The sequence below is a fragment of the Halyomorpha halys genome, unplaced genomic scaffold (assembly GCF_000696795.3).
Source record: "Halyomorpha halys isolate HHAL.00 unplaced genomic scaffold, Hhal_1.1 Scaffold1331.1, whole genome shotgun sequence".
In the NCBI taxonomy this organism is placed as follows: domain Eukaryota; kingdom Metazoa; phylum Arthropoda; class Insecta; order Hemiptera; family Pentatomidae; genus Halyomorpha; species Halyomorpha halys.
Genome location: NW_027114913.1, coordinates 171768 through 178372, shown reverse-complemented (window position 1 = coordinate 178372; position 6605 = coordinate 171768).

Sequence of the window (6605 nt, the reverse complement as noted above, 5' to 3'; positions counted from 1 at the left end):
ATAAAATATTTCTATTAGGTACTACTTTATTATGATAGCTTACTTATTTATTAGTGAGATCCATATTTAATTTACAACATTATTGACGAATACTAATGTAACTAGAAAACAATTTAATGTCACATTAACAGCGTTGTAAAAACGTATATAGGTATATTAATTTGCTAATTAACAATTAAAATTGGACAGTAAGTGAAAAAAAAAGTTACAGAAAATATTTGTAAAGCTTTTAGTTAATATTATTCAAATTGTTTTAGGGAACCTCGTTATCGAAAGTTAGAATTATAGCAATAAAAACATTCATAAAAACCAATGAATTAAGTATTTGAGATATTATCAGGTAATTTAAACGTATTTGAATCTATTCATTTTTTAGTTTTACTTAAGAAATGATTTAAATGAGAAAAAAACTATTAACAAAATTTGTTTTAATAATTTTTTGACCTGTTATCGGTAAGTTAAATAATTTGAAAAATACTCAAATCCGTGTATTCATGGAATTAACTTTTTTATTAACTAAACAAATTTCATTAGAGAACATTTAGTGAATTTATTAAGTTAAACATTACATAATGGTTTTTTGAAATATCTTATTTATTTTTTCCTTTAAATGTTTAAGCAATCTGGACATATGGAGTTGAGCTTTGGGGCTCCATTAAACCTTCAAATTCCTCTCGTATTCAATCCTTACAATCCAAAATCCTTCGTAAAATCCTCAATGCTCCTTACTTTGTCACAAATAAAATCATAGATAAAGACCTTAATGTTCCCTATGTAACCGATCTAGCCCGAACCTTATATCACTCCTTCCATCATAAACTCTCTAACCACTCAAACCCCTTGGTTTCTAATCTTGCATCCTCTTCCATTGCTGACAATCCTCCGAGGCGCCTGAAAAGAAGATGGGCACGAGACCAGCTAATGTAAAATGTCATTAGATTGCTACCAATGGGTTTCTCTACCCGCCTGTAACACTCCAATTTAACTTAGATCAGATTTACTAAATGTATTATAATGTACCGTTGTAAATAACAATAAATAAATATTTTAAATAAAATGTTTAAGCAATGCACTAAGTAGATTTTTGTATTTTAAATTAAACTTACTAAGATTAATAACAAAAATTTGTTTAGAGGTAACATTGATTAGATTTATTAATAATAAAGAATATTCTGTACAATTAGAAAGAAATCATATCTTAAATATCACTAATAATTTTTGTAATTTATTATCACTATGGTGTGGAGCTGAAGTTGACAGTTTTTATGTCACAAAGTAAAAAATATATATGAAAATTAAAAGTCATAATAAGCACAATTGTTATTATAATTTAAATGTTATCCGACTCAGCTATCAATAAAGCTCTAAATAGCTCTAAAAAGTTACAATTAATAGCTGCCTTTCCTACCTACTAAAGCAGAGTTCTACAGTAATTAGAAGTTGAGAACTTGCTTCTAAGCCTTGAGAGTTAGAAATTAATTAACGTCTGCAAAGATTTTTTTTTTTAAAGTTGCCATTATCAGCTGAAAGCAGACAAAGAGACCAACTCACACAGAACTAAAGAGAAACCTGGACTGTTTGTGTCATCAGTTGAAGTTTTTCTTGATAATGAGTTTAGGCAGGGGATCAACTGGTGCCTCTTATAACAAACTCACTTCATACACTCAACCAATCTTTATGCACCAACATACATACCCACATGTCTATATCATTTCCTTAGTAGCAGTATATAGTTTTTGTCAAGGCATTTTGGGAATTTATCATTCAAGATAACATGTTTCTTTATTCTTTACGGTCCAATAAAAATAGCTTAAAATTTAACTGTACTTAAAAGTAAGTATAAACTAAATCGTGTAAACGTATTCTTATGTAAAAATGTTTTAAAAATAGGATGGTTATAAGCTTGCCAATTCCTGAGGATCCATAGCCCTACTAAGAAAGGTTTTATTGCCAATAATTCCTAAGTATTGCAAGTAACTGATATCTCATTATAAAGTCATTAATAGAGAATTTAATGAGCTTTAATTTGAGTCCTTATAGATTTGTTTTCAATAATTTCTGAGATGCATTTTTCCAAATTCAATATTATTTTCTTTAAAAAACGATAAAAAGTCATTTTGCGAAATTATTTTACAAAATATCATAAAAATTACAATTCTTAGGAAAATAATTATTATGAACTACTTTATGGAGTATTCAACAGGTTTCGAATATTTTAATAAAACTCTTTTCGCTTAATATTTTTCTAACAACAATGTTTATACCAAACAACGAGAAATTAACAATATGGGAATTCATTTTGGTAGATATAATGAAAACTGTCACTCTAACGGAGTTGTTAATTAAAAACTGTTTAACAGCTTATATAACTAGCTTCAGAGTGAGCTGTGATAGACATTTCAACGACAAATAGTTCCTGAGGTATGACTCATTTTCAATATGTGCAATGAAATGCCAAAACCTTCCATATAATATTTATAAACTGCGCTGTAGGAATAAAAATAGATAAGATTAATTATATTTCACTTTATATTCGCAAATAATGTGATAATTTAATAATAAGCTCAGTAAAGAAAAAAAATATTTCTGTTAAAAAAACCATATTCATATCTAAGAAAATATTCTACATAAAGGGTTTTATTAGAGCTCAATTTGAAGCTCATTGAATTTACTATAAAGTAATTTATAGTGATTTTCGTCATATGAACAGTATTTTTTATGTTATTTGCGGAAATGTGTTCAGAAATATTTTTGTCATTATTTGGAAAAGAAAAATCGATGTTTGTCAAACTGTACACTGGAAAATATTGAACTTGATTAGTTCATTCAGGGCTCAAATATTAAAAAAATTATCCAACCAAAAAAAAGGTATTAACATTTATTGTATGCTCAGTAGTTTTTGAATCAAAAATAATCGAAAATTAAATTTTTTACTTGAATAAAATGGAACAGACCAAGAACTGTTCAACAATAACTTTTCAAGAACTGTTTAATAGTCTCGGTAAAAATTTGATTCTTTAACAATTTTTTAATTCTGAATATAAAAAACATTATAAAAATGAAAAACGTGAAATCTTTTTATTGTTGAAATCTTTTATTTTATTGAAATTTTTTTATGGTTACTAGGTATAAAAACAAAAAATTCACTGCACTATACCTGGCACTGGATACCGTATTCCGATAACATTACGTTTCTTATGTTTACCCATCCCGTTATGATCCAAACTTTAGGGAATTTAAACCTTTAAATTTTATTAAACTATATATTCAAGCTGATTGTAATGCATTATGGGTTATTTGCAGTGAACATAAAAATATACGGCGATTATTTTGAAAAACATGGTATACTATCATCTTGCAAATAATTTTAGATCAGAATATACTAAAATTCGTTTACAAGTACTTCTAGGTTAACTTCCAATTTTACTGGACTATCAAGATCTCTCATTATCCTTAGTATTAATCGTTATAGACCGGTTTACCAAAAAAATCACCCGAAAAGGAGTTTTATTACATTATATGCTTCTTTATGAATGTCACATATTAAAACTCATAAATCTACAAAAAAAAAAAAACTTTAAAAACAATAACCAACATGAGTATGTGGAAGTTTATAGCCGAGGGAGTTTACTTCACCTTGGGTGGGTTGATTTTTATTTCCTGGCTGTCCCACGCCATAAAAACTCTGCCCTCCCACTGTGGTTTGAACAGGTTGGATATCTGTGGGACATCTCTTTGCGTATCGTCAGACTTGACCAGGTAAGATGTAGATAAACCAAGAATCAATTGTTACATTAGCTGTTTTTTTCCCTCTTTTATATAGAATTATAATAACGAATTTACCGCCGGGTTCCCCAGAGGCCCTTATGTATCATACTGTTATGCCGATTTGAGTCAGCTTTATTCTGATCTTCGACTGTATGCAGCTACCTTGATATATTTTTGTTCTGAATCCTTTGAGCCGAAATCCTTGATCTCTCAAACAGGGCCTATTCACTTTTTGAATACAATATCCCTACATATCGATTTGTATACTCCCTATCTCAGAATAAACTCTTTAAGCAAAGCCCACATTATTCGTTGTATCTCTTTATAGAATATCTCATTCACCTCTATTCGCTAATATTGTCCAGTTATATTTTGATACCAGTACGTTCCTCCATTTGCTTTATAATCAAGTTATCTTGTTCATTTAAACAATGTCTGTTAACGTTAATTATTTTACATAAGTACACATAATAAATCAAGCAAAAACATCAGAGCCCAAATATTGTAATTCTTTTTTTTAAACTATGTTTTTGGACTAACTAGAAAACGCGGATGTATAAACGCAGCCTAAGCTATGACACAAAATTAATGAATAAAACTGACGTTTCATTCTTGAGACACATGACTATAAAACCAGATATATTGTAGGAATAGTCTGTGCAATCCCGCTTAAGGGAATTTTGGAAGTTTCATCCCGAAATAAAGATTAATTTTTTATTCCATTTTATTTAGAGATAAAGATTAAATTTATTACACAGAATTTTTAACACAAACTTAGGAAAAATAAACACATATTTATAGACATATATTTTCTCTTTTTATTACATAAAAATCTCATCCCCAATCATGTATAATAAATTTTAATTACATGTGATCAGGGATGGGTTTTTATGTAATCAAAAGGCCAACTATATGTACATAATGCTATGTATCGAGGAATTAGCCATGATTTCAACAATATGTCGTTTATTAAGGTTTTTTGCTATCTGTCCCCGATACCTGGTTAGGGTAGGAGTCTCTTACTGAGTCCCCGGACATGAAAACATCTCTATTAAGTTTGTCACATTACCAGAGGCCCCTGAGAAAATTAGATTGGCTAACCTTTAAGTTACAAAAATGATAGTTTGGGACGAGGGACCAGAATCAAATTAACCAGTTGCAGGCCCTTCCTAGACATGTATAATTTTTTTACATATCCTCGGCCCTGAGGAGGGGGACGCCTGCCTCGGGAGTCTTTGGACATCGATAGCCAATCAGAGAAGAGATTTAAAAATAAGGTAACGCCCTAAAAGAGAAGTGGGAGAAAAATACAGAGAGGGAATTTACAAGAGAAGAACAGGACACTCAACAGGAAGGCTGAGACGGAGGAGGACCTCGTCAGCAGGCAGACTCTACAGGAAGGCTTGGACGGGGAAGCACCGCCACAGTCAGGATGCTGACTGAGACACCAGACGAAGCCGTGAGAAGGGCCACCAGTCCTGGACATCCCTTATGAAACAGAAGACACCTACGTCACTACATTCCACGGCATCAGCAGCTATAAGTATAAATTAACTAATAAGTAATCATGTAATAATTTATATTTTATGGCAACCTTTATCTGAAACATTTGAATCATTTTAATCATAACCAATTGGAAATAAATACTTAATTTCTTTATGTAGTTTATATACTATTATATATCCCAATATACCACTCTTTATTATCCTATATAATCAATGGTAAGAACATTTTATAAATATAAAGGTATTTAATTGGTAAACTGGTAAACACACAAACAGCCTTTGGAAAGGAATCCAATTATAATAATAGTTTTTTAGGACTCAATTTATAATCAATTAATTAACTTATTTTTGGATAATTGCCTTCAGCGATTATCCTGGCATCCCAAGTAAATCTGCTACTAGAACATAGCAATAAATATGCATTTATTTTTATACAAATCTGTGTTACTGTGTATTACAAAAAAAAAAGGATTACAATGTTTGGGCTTTGATGTTTTTGCTTAATTTATTATGTGTACTTATGTAAAATTACGTAAACTTACGTAAACTTATGTATAGGTTTTAAAGTGCATGAATATGGGACAGTGGTATTTAGTAATTAGTAAATTTTTGATTCCCCTTGATTATACTTGGTAGACTTATTAAGTTTAACTAGTAATTATACGTAGTTTTCATTAAATTAATTAAAATTAGGGTGAAATAACTGAGTTTTTGTCCCCTCTTGGGCTCTTGTTCTATAACGAGTGCTCTGTATAATTGTACAACTACAAAGCTTTTGTCAGAATCAAACACAACCATTAACCATTGATCCATCCCTATGAAACATACAGAACAGATACAAGAGAAATTTATAACACGATCCATGGGCGGTAGCTAAAACAAAGGGCGTCAATAAAAACAATTCTAAGTACTCGAATTTATAACAGGCACAAGGATTGGCTATAAAATATTCTACCCCTAACGACCAGCCATTGAACGAATTCACGAAAGCAGTCCGACGGTCCGCCGATAAATTATTTTGCGCAGTAAAGACCCTTCGTTTGAACGGCTATCGAGGCCCGAAGAGGAGACCCGTCGTAAAGCAGGACAGCTCTGATCCTGAAAGCCTGTCTTTATTGAACACTTTTCACGCCCTTAATACCTGCGTCCGCAACGTAAAATGTCTACCCGCGTCTTTGGATGTTTATCTAATAGTACAAGAGCCCAAGAGGAGGAAAAAGGCGGTTATCTCACCCTAATTTTTTATTACTTTAATGAAAACTATGTATAATTAATAGTCAAAATTTATGAGTCTGCCAAGTATAGGTAGGAGGAATAAAAAAATGGCGGCTG